This window comes from Pteropus medius, unplaced genomic scaffold (genome assembly GCF_902729225.1).
Source record: "Pteropus medius unplaced genomic scaffold, Ma_sr-lr_union100, whole genome shotgun sequence".
NCBI classification, from domain to species: Eukaryota; Metazoa; Chordata; class Mammalia; order Chiroptera; family Pteropodidae; genus Pteropus; species Pteropus medius.
Window position 1 is genome coordinate 20,467,049 of NW_024350319.1, and position 12,109 is coordinate 20,479,157.

A 12,109-nucleotide genomic window follows, 5' to 3' on the forward strand; every position below is an offset into this window, starting at 1 on the left:
TATTTAAATAAAGGAGCTGACTCTTTCTTTGGCTACTGACAACCCTCCTACCTGTTCACTGGTGAGTCTGGTGATTGTAGTTGCCATTCCCCATAACTCTGTCATATCATTTAAAGCTTTCTTTCAGTAAATATATCTTGTGTTTCTTTGACAGCCCTAGCTTGCAGTCTTTAAATTCTGTTTACTATGTAGCTTGAGTCACTTATTTGGAAACCATGCCACCACGTAAAATTTCATTGCTTTTTGCAAAGCCATTGCAAAACCAATACAGGGGATAATGTCAAGCATAATGCAATTCAGAGTAAGTTAGTGAGTAGACATTACGGTGCTCCACACAAGTCCCCACTTCAGGGATGATTTACCCATCCCCCAACTACTGGGGCGGGGACTAAACACTGTGGTAAGGACCCTAGGAAACAATGCTCACACTGCTAGGATAACTCCTGGAAGTTTAGAAAATCAATGGCCCATACTAAGTAAGTTAGAAATTACAGGATTGTTATAATACTGGAAAAAGGGAATTAAAAATATCATATAAAGAGGTATGCTAGAATGGATATACTACTTAAATCCAGAAAACCAATAGACAACTATATTCATGAAAGAGCCCAGAGTACATGTCAATTACCAGTTAATGATATGGACCGTGCCAGAGAAAGAGGCATCAGTATCATCAAAAAGTTCAGTGGTATACAATATAGGCCAAGGTTGATGGCAGGAAATGCTGTTATAGAACACGGATTCTGGAATCCCAAAATAAAAGAGGTCGAGTGATGACACTTAACCATCAAAAGCAAAGTGAGACCAATTATTGTGATGAATGGCAAGCTTGGAGTAGCAATCAGGGCACCTCAACCCCCACAAACATATGAAGATGGTTATTGGAACACAGGGGTCACAGGGACAATAAGGTGGGACAGCAGCAAGAGTATTGCTTAATTTATGCAATTTTTTTAAAAATCAAGAATAGATGACCAAGAAACTCGTTAAGTTACAATTTCTTACCTAGACCTGAGCCAGTTCTCAAATCCAGAACCTGTTGACTGAAGTAGAGGCCAGATCTCTATGAGGAGAGACCCTGCATCAAACATAGTCAGTAGTAATTCTCCCAGTTTTTCCCTAAATAAATGTATAGCTATCTACTTGGGTAACTATGCATTGGAGAAAGGCGAATGTTCAGACCTTTTGAGGATTGTTGAACCCAGGGTCTGAAATAGCACTGATATCCAGGGACCCAAAGTGCCATCCCTTTTAGAGTAGGAACATAAGGCATCAAGGTAATAAATTGGGCCCACTCAATCCACTAGGTACTTTGACCCAGTTGGTAAACACTGTGGTCGCCAAATATATAATAGAACCAAACATACCTTGTAGTTGGCAGAACCCTCATATTGATTCTTTGACTGTGGAGTAAGGACAGAAAACCATTGGAAAAGCCTCAGAAACTGCCTCCTACTCCCAGTCAATACAGTAAACCAAAAATAATATCAATCCTGGAGAGAATAGCATCTGGCCCCTACAAAAACCTCATGAAACATGGTGGATGAGAGTAAAGTTCTGCAAACATAACCAAGCAGTAGCCACAACTGCAGCTGCTCTGCCAGATGTGGTATCTTTGCTAGTGTAGATAAACAGCCTCAGGCTCTTGGTATGAAGCCATTGATCTGGGGAATGTATTCTTTTCCAGTCCTATAAAAGGAATATCAGAAGAAGTCCACATTCACATAGGACTAACAACGATATACATTTACAGTCTTGCCCTAGGGCTAGGTTAACTCTCCCTTCCCATATAATAATCTAGTTCAAAGGGACATGGATTGTCTAGACCAGTAGTTCTCAACCACAGGAAATTTTGCTCCAAAAGGAACATTTGGTAATATCTGAAGACATTTTTGCTCATTACTGCTGAGGCAGGTAGAGAGTAGGACTACTGGCATCTTGTAGGTAGAGGCTAGAGATACTGTGAAATATCCTTAAATAAACAGGACATCGCTCTCACAAGACAGCATAGACCCCAAGGAGTTTGGAGCAAAGATATGCCATCTGCAGCAGAAAAGTACACACCATTTAAAGAGCAACTCCTATCATGCTCAGGCTTCTGATAGGAACATCGAATGACCATGCAGCCAAGTTTCCCATCATTAGCTGGTTTATGTCAAATCCACAAAGTTTTTAGGCTGAGAAGGCACAGCAACAATCCAAAGTAAGTTGGAAGTCTTACATCCAAGATTGGGCATAAGCAGGGCCAGAGGACACAGTAAGCTGCACGTAGATAAGCTTTAGCCTCCCTGCTGTCCACCATCATTGCACTGACATCTTTTACTACTTTTAACTATGAGTGGGAGTAGAAAGGGGCCACTTATGGCTAGCAGATGGAGGGGGAAAATGCCAGGTTTTGTTCACAGATGGGTTAACTCAGTATGTGGGTGAAAGCCGAAAATTGACTTCTGCACTACAATTCCACTCAAGAGTGATCATGAGAAAGAGCAGTGAGGTAAAATCCTCTCAATGGACAGAGATCCAGGCAGTGTATTTTTTCACCCACTTCATGTGAAAAGAGTGGCAGCCCAAGATAAGAACATACATAGACCCATGGGCAGTAGAGAATGGCCTGGCTGGTTTTTCAGAGGCCTGGAAAGGGGAAATGGATAGGAAGATTGGTAACAAGGAAGTCTAAAAAAAAGGCATATGGATGGATACATGAGAATGGGCACAAAGTATAGTGATCTTTGTATTACATGTTAATTGTCACCAGGGAGTATTTATCACAGGAAAGATACTAAATAACCAAAGAGACAGTATAACTTAGCCATTTAATGTCATCCAACTACTCTGTTATTTCCCATACCAGCATTAGCACAGTTCATTAATAAAGTAAACATGGCAGCAGGGATGGGGGATATGCATGGGTCCGATAGCATGGGCTTCCACTTACCAAAGATGATCTAGTTACTGCCACGACTGAATGTTCAACCTAGTAGCAACTGAGATCAATGCTAATCTCCCAATATGGTTCTATCCTTCCATCCTTCTAGACTAGATATCCCTTGGTGGCAAGATGATTAGCTTAGAAGCCTTCTCTCCTTGAAGGGGTAGAGATTTATCTTATGTGGAATCAACATGTAATCAGTATATGGAGTAAACTGTCCTGTCCCCACTACCCAAGCAAGCACTACTACCCAAGGAGTTAAGGAGTGCTTGATTCACCAACATAAAAACCCACAAAACACTGCATCAAACCAAGGGACCTACTCTACAGCAAAGTTGTATAAGGCAGTGGGTGTACCACTGTGGGATCCACTGGACTTATCATATACCACACTATCCAGAAGCACTGGCCTTATAGAGCAATGGAATGGTCTTTTAAAGATGCAACTGAAGGGGTTCCACTTCCACTCAAGATGTAGTAAGCTGAAAGTAGCATCACTCCTAACAGAACAAAAAGAAAAATCAAGATAGAGTACAAGATTATGACTTTTCTTGAATCTATCATAGAGTTAAAATCATAGGACAACCAAGTAGCTTAAAAATGTAAGGACAGACAAGCCTTTCTAAAGAAACAAAAACACAAATTCTGGCTCACTTATGGCAAAGCAAAAGAGGACAGCCTCAAGGTACCATACGAGAATGGAAGAATTAGACTAAAATTTTAAACAAATTGTTAGACTAAGTATACATCAATATGAGTATGTAGAATCGAATCCTTGATCACTGCAGAAAGAGAGAGCTTACATAAGTTTTGTATTGTATGCATAAAACAGATCAAAGGCAGAGCAGAAGACCAGAGAAAGCTTCCTTCAATGGTGCAGGCTAGGAGTATAGGAACAGCTGCTACTGCAAAAAGAGAACAGAGCCCTGTCCTAATCCTGCTTATCTCCATAAGAAAATATTTAAGCTGCTGGTGTAAGGTCAGCAAACCTGGATGCCCTTAAGGCACATGTACAAACCCACTATGGCTGAGGGAAGGGTAATAAACTGTCCTGGACTCAGACATTTAAAGATCTCCTATCACTGGAGAAAGGTAAGAAACTCTCTTCTGCACAAGATCTGACACAAAGCAGAGTTTGGCTGCAATGGTGAAAAGGGACACAATCACAGTGGAAGTCCCATCTTTAACTCAGGGATATAGGGATTACCAAAGACTAAGGTCAAATAAGGACACTACAGAAACTTCCCACTCCCACCACCAGGCTAGCAAGCCCCAAGTAACAAGCAAAACAAAAACAAAAACAAAAAAACAATTTATCACTCCTAGGGAAGGGAACGTAGAGCAAGACCACCTACGAGGCACAGCTACACAGGAAAAGCTTATATGAACATGAACATTGACAAAAACCTTACAGTAACTCAGATCCCAACCTAAATACAAAGTAACCCTAGAAGAATATGAAGCCTCTAATATACTAAATATAATCATAGTAATGACTAAATCTAAACCCAGCTCATCTCCTGATTATATTGACTCAATTTCCCCCACCACACGCACACACTGATAACCTAGCATTAAAAGAGGTGTGACGCTTTCCAGGCATAAGTACTAATTACCTGTCTCTGCTCTTCTACTCATGATGTCTGACATTCATTCACAACTTACAAAACACATTAAAAGCAAATGGGGGAAAATAAACTGTCAAGAAACTAAGAAAACAACAGAATCAGACCGAGATGTTAAAACTATCAGACTATGATTAGTATGGCAAATCTTTAATGGAGAAGGTGAACATGCATACAGAAACTTTCAGCAAAGAGTTGGAAAGTATAAGAAAGAGAAAAATGGAAATATAAAAACATGGTATTAGAGATGACTTCCACAGGCTCATTAGTAGAATCAACACAGCCGAGGAAAGAATCAGTGAACTTGAAGATAGGTTAATAGAAATTGTCCGAATATCGTGAGCAAAAACAATAAATAAAGTAGAAAAGAGCATCCAAGAGTTGTGGGACAATATCAAATGATCTAACATACCAGAAAAAAAGGAATAGAAAAATTAGAAAAATATTTTAAAAGATGATGGCCAGAAATTTTCCTAAAATAATGAAAGATAGTAAACCACAGATCAACGAAAATGAGAAAACCCCAAAAAGAATGACTCTAAAATCAAGACACACAAAAAACAAACTGCCCCCTCACACATACACATACAAACTGACACACACATCTAAGCACATCATATTCAAACTGCTGGAAATCAAAGATAAAGAGAAAAGTTGAAAGGCAAGAGAAAGCTCGAAAAAAAAAGACATAATGAGGAAAAAAAGACAAAAATTATAGCAGACTGTTGGCCATAAACCATACAATCCAGAAGACAATAGAGTGACATCTTTAAAATACTGAAAAGAAAAGAAAAAATAACCTATATCCTCAGAATCCTACACCCAATGAAAATAATTTTTTAACATAAGCTAAAAGAATTCATTACCAGCAGACCTACACCACCAGAAATGTTTTTAGAAGTTCTTTAGCAGTAAAAAATATTTTAGAAATAAACTTGAATCTACACAACGAAATTATATCTCCAGAAATTATAAAAATAAAAATAAAAGATAATTTTTCTCATTTTAATAGCTTTGAAAGATAATTGACTGTCTAAATAAAAAATGCTAGTCATTAACAGAGTTTATAGTGCAGTATATTGAAAAGTAAAATATATGAAAATGATAGCATAGAATATTGGAAAGAAAGATGAACAGATTAGTAGTATGCTGTTATAAGGTTCTTATGTAGTATGTAAAGCAGTATAAAATTATTTGAAGGTAGACTGAGTATTTGAATATGTATACTAGAAATACTAGGATAACAACAAAGAAAATCTTTGTAGGTAATAAGCTAAATAGTGGCAATTGGGTGAAATTTTTAAAAATACTCAAACTAAAAACAGAAAAGATGAGCAAAGAATAATTGAACAAATAAAAAAATTACCAAAATCATAAATATAATTCCAACCATATAAATTATTACATTAAATGTAAATGATATAAATAAAGCACTTAAAAAAAACAGATATTGCCAAATAGGGTAAAAAAAAAAAAAAAGACCCAACTCTACACTATTGAACAATACTATTAACCAACTTGACATAATTGACACCCAACACCAGCAGAATATGAATTCTTTTAAGTGCACACAGATCAATTACCAAAAGTTATTCCAGGCTAATCAAGCCTCAAAAAATTTAAAATAATGAAACAATATGAAGTATGTTCCCTGGCAATAACAGAATTAAACTAGAAATTAAAACCAGAAATATATCTGAAGAATACCTCCAAATATTCAGAAATTAAACCATACACTTTTAAATAATCCATTGATCAAAGAGAAAGTCAGAAGAGTAATTAGAAAATATTTTTATACTCAACATCACTAATAGTGAGGGAAATGCAAATCAAAATCACAATGAGTTACTACCAGTCAGAATGGCTATTATCAAAAAGTCAACAAATAACATGTGTTGGTAAAGATGGGGAGAAAAAAGAACCCTTGTACACTGTTGGAAAGACTGCAAACTGGTGCAGCTCCTATGGAAAACATCATGGCAATTCTTCAAAAAATTAAAAATAATATGCCATATGACCTAGCAATTTCACTTCTGGGTATTTATCCAAAGAAAACAAAAATGCTAATTCAAAAATATATATGCACCCTTATGTTCATTGCAGCATTATTTACAATAGCCAAGATATGGAAGCAATCTAAGGGCCCATCAATAGATGATTGAATAAAGAAGTTGTGGTACATATATATAATGGAATATTACTTAAACATAAAAAGAAAATGAAATCTTATCAATTGCAATGACCTGGATGGCCCTAGAGGATATTATGCTACATCAAATAAGTCAGACAGAGAAAGACAGATACCATATAATCTCACTTATTATGAAATCTGAAGAACAAAATAAACAAATAAAATTTAAAAAGACTCATAGATACAAAGAATAAACTGGTGATCGCCAGATGGGAGCGGGGTTGGAGTGCTGGGTGAAAAAGGTGACGGGATAATGAAGTACAAATTGGTAGTTACGAAATAGTCATGTAGATATGAAGTACAGCATAGGGAATATAGTCAATAATATTGTAATAACTATGTATAGTGCCAGGTGAGTATTAGAATAATTGGGGGGATCACTTCAGAAATTACATAAATATCTAACCACTGTGCTGTCCACTTGAAACTAATATCAAATAATATAGAATGTCAACTCTAATTGAAAAATAAGAATTAAAAATAAAATAAAATAAAATGTCTACTTTGGGTTATATTTGACAAAATAGATGAAATGGACAAATTTCTTAAAAGACACAAACTCAAAACTTACTCAAGAAGAAACAGATCATTTGAATTTTCCTATATCTACTAAAGAAAATGAATTTGTAGTTAAAACTTCATACAAAGAAAATTACAGGCTCAAGTGGCTTTACCAGCAAAGTCTCTTAAACTTTTAAGGAATAAAAATTTATATATATATAAAATGTCAATTCTATACAAACTTTTCCAAAAGAGAAGAGAAATGAGTACTTTCTGGCTCATTTTATAAGCCAAGACATTACCCTGATACCCAAACCAGACAAAGACATACAACAAATCATTATCTTTGGTGAACATAAATATAAAAGTCCTCACAAAATATTAGCAAATCAAATTCAGCATTATGTTTATAAAATTAGTATGGCATGACCAAATAAAGTTTATTCCAGGAATGCAAGGTTAACATTTGAAAAATCAAACAATGTAATTCACCATATCAAAAGACCAAAGAAGAAACTGTTATAATTGCAATAGTTGCAAAAAAAATTGATAAAATTTAATATTTATTCACCATAGAATCCCTCAGCAATCTAGAAATAGAAGAGAAATTCATCACTCTTATAAAGAGGATTTACAGAATATCTATAGCTAACATTATATATAATGGTTGAAGACTAAATGGTTTGCCCTAAAATCAGAAATAAGGCAGGGATATCTGCTCTCACCATTTCTATGTAACACAGAAATGAAGGTCATAGCCAGTGAGAGGAAGCAAGAAAAACAAATGAAAGCCATACCCATTAGAAGGGAAGAAGTGAAAACAAACTGCCTTTTTCTACAGATAATATGATTGTTTATCTAAGGAGAAAATTCTTTAAAAAATTCTAAAGCTAGTATGACTAGTAGGTCAGTTTAGCAAGATCACAGGACGATATATACCAGCAATGCACAATTAGAAAACTGAATTTTTTAAAAATACCATTTACAATATCACCAAAAACATGAAATATCTAGGTATAAATCTAACAAAATATATACAAGATATGCATTTATGCTGAAAACTACAAAACACTGATGAAAGAAATCAAAGAAAACCTAAATAAATACATATACATATTTAACAATTAGAAGATTAAATATTCTTAATGCATTGATTCCTATCAAATAGATTTATAGATTCAATACAATTCAAACCAAAATCCCAGCAGGATCCTTTGTAGGAATTTACAACCTGATTCTAAAATATATATGAAGAATCAAAAGAACAGGATAGAGATATATAGGCTCATCCCTCTTCCCCCAACTCTGAAGGACCATCTGGTTTTGCAGTTACCTGTAAGATGAAGTGAGACAATTGCAACTACTTTGTAAGGCGGCTTCTCCTGCCCAGTCCTGCCTTCCTCACTTCCTTATAGGGGTGTCTAATAAGATCAAACCCCTGTGGATCTTCTATACACAAGTCTTCACCTCAGAGTCAGTTTCCACAAAATCCAGTTTAATTCAGTAAGTTTGAATGAATTTTATACATGAAAATGTAGAATACTTAAGAGGTGATTCAATTTTTAAAAATAAGACCAACACGACACACAAAATGTTTAGGAATATTTATCATCTATGAGTTTAGCTCTAATTCCTGAAGAAGCCTATAAAAAAGTATGTATGCACTACATGATTGCATTTATATGTTCTTGAAATGACAAAAATTATAGAAATAGAGAACAGATAAGTGATTGCAAGGGAGCAGGAGGGAAGTAGATATGGCTATAAACTGACTCCATAAGGGGTCTTTGTAGTGATGGAGATGTCTGGCATCTTGGCTATATCAATGTCAACATCCTGGTTGTGATTATTGTACTAGTTTTGCAAAATATTACTATTGGGGAAAACTGGGTAAAGGAAATATGAAATCTTTTGGTATTATTTCGTATAATTGTTTGGGAACCTACAATTATCTCAAAAAAATGTTTAATTAAAAAAGGAAAAAAACGTACGAGATAGAATAAAAGATAACATGAAAATCAAACCTTTGGCAAATTATAGTTTACTAGTTTCATTAGGAGGCTTATGAAATTTTCCATCAATCATAGATGTAGATATGCTCTGAACCCAAATTTTAGGATGGCCTTATGAATCTATGAAAAGTAAGAATAACTATTTAAAGTCATCTAATGTACACATTTTGAATTTTCTTATGCTGCCTGAAAAAAATCTGTAACTAATATCTACCCTATAAATGTTAATGGAAAAAAAAAGTTTCTGAAATTGATGCCCATTTCTCAAAAGACTTCTAAACCAACAGACATGGAATTAAATTGACACTCACAAGTTCAAAGATCAATCCTTAGACTTCTGAGAGTAAGCACAGCATAATTTTAAAGGATGGTTATCAAGGGTGGGGGAGAGAAAAAACAGAGAACAGAGAAAGAGAGACGGAAGAAACAGAGAGTCTGACACAAAGATATCTAATTAAAAGGGATTTAAATTCTACTCAGTTCAAAATTTCCTGCACATTAACTGATAAAAGGACCATTTATTATTTTCAGAAAACATTTCCTTATGTTATAGAAGTTATAGATAATTTATGTCACTAATTTATTTTAGGAGAATTTTTAAATAATTGATTCAATCATTATCAAAAATTATTAATTTTTTACATAATAAAATTAAACAGATAATATAGATGAGGATACAGCCATACAAAGGAATACTCTGCAACAGTTAAGAATAATGCATCAAATTTCTGTGAATCAGTTGAAAGGATCTTTAAGATATTTCAATCGAAAATAGCAAAGCAATGAAAAGAGCAATGCATATGGTATATGTAAAAATATATACTAGATAATACATATACATAGAGCATATCCCTGGAAGAATATATGAGAAATTGATTTACAGTAGATATGTCCTAAATAAGCCTAGAGCAGAGGCGAGAGGGAGACATGATTTTCACTGTACACCTTTTTGGATCTTTGAATTTCGTACCATTCATACATATTATCTTGAATAAACAATTTTAAATTGTTTTTAAAAATTTGAACATGTGAATGAATGGATTATATACAACATTATCCATTTAAATTAATACCAGTGAAGCGATATAAACAAGCACAGTTTTTGAAGTGAAATTACTTAAACTGGAATCAGCCATTTACTGGTTATTGTGGCCTTGGTTAAGTTATTTGTTTTATCCTCAGACTTTTGTAAAGTGGGGATTCTAATGTCCATCTTTAAGGGTTGTTCAGTGGGTTAAATGTAATCCATAAAAACTGCCCCATGGAAGACATACAGCAAATAGCAGCTATTTCTCTCATTCATACCCTCGTTATCTATGCTGCTATGGCCCTGGGATGATAATGAACTGGAAGAATTTCTCAACAGTTAAAGTCATATGTGATAATGTTTCTGAATGTCCATAAAACACAGTGAGAACCCCAATGGTGTTCCCTACTCTTTTTCTACATTCCCTCATATAGCCATAATTCCCTCTTCACAGCCATACAGCTGTGAACCATCTCAAGCTTATTTAAAGCTTCATTAAAATTCTAGAGTAGCCACTTAATGATATTGTCTTAGTTTAGGTTCCATCAAAAGTAGAGCCTGAGACAAGGCCTTGGGTACAGGCAATTTTTTTGAGAGGTACTTCTACAGGTAAAAGAACCAAGAAAATAAAAGAAGAAAGATGGAAATATCAAAATAAGTCTGCAATTAGCAAGCTCCCCATTTAGAGCAATGAGGACTTGATCCAATCAGGACCACTTGCGAAGCACACATAATGCCGCCTGGAACCGTACCCCCAAAGGGCAGGAGGCTGAAGCATTATCCACTCGGTTCTTTCCCTCACTGGATGAGGGTTGACCTTGGAAGCATTAACATCTCTGGACGCATAAGCTGCACTTGCAGGCTCCTGTGGCATCTGAGAAAGCCCTGGGGAAGAAAGCAGAAAGACACGCAGCGTCCTCATGAAGCATGGCATTGTCAGCACAAGGTGAGTCTGAACTTGCATGGAACTGTCTCATGAAGCTGCAGCTAAAAACAGAGGTGTGCTGAGGAGACATGACATGGGGCCCCAGAGGCATTTGCTACATACGTCATCCAGAAAAATTTTGGCGAAGTTACTGCTGCAAAAAGAACAAATATGCCACATTGTCATAATTTTCTTTCTTGTCTTCCTTCTCGTATATGGCAGTAACAATTACATGTTTAAAGCTGTGGCGTGATCCAAGACCTTGGAACAAACTCATGTGCATCTCTTTGACAGGCCTGAGGTGCTGAGCAAGCATGACACTGACTTCTCTCTGTTTACTACTCATAACAGCTCATAACTATTCTCACTTTTCTTTTAAAAACTGGGGTGAATATTCCTATTTGGTATGGCTAAGAAATGACAAAACGATAAATTTTCTTTCCCCAAATCCAAAAATTACAGAATAAAAAAATTTTTTTTAATCCACTACAGTGCTAGAAGCAGAGGAGAGGTGCCACCTGCAGATCGAAACAGGAGGAATTTCTGGAGAGTATAAAGCCAGTGAGAAAAGACTGACAAAGCAGAGTTAGGCTTCTTCTCCACTATTTGACCTTGTTTTCACTGCCACAGGAACAGCTGCAAACACTGTCTCCTGTGATGCAGGAATTGCAAAAGTATATGTAACACTTGAATCCCAAGCAAGGAGACACAGAAGCCTCCTAGCTGTAGTAATTTTGAAAATGGGTTTATTTCTATGTCATGATGGCAGAAAACTAACAAGTGCCGAAAATTTGCAGCTCCCAAAACACTTATTTCAGAAAGTAATGTTAATATGCCCTTCAAATGCAGTTTACATTATCGAACCCCATGGTTCCCTCCCACCAGGCAGATGTCCCAAC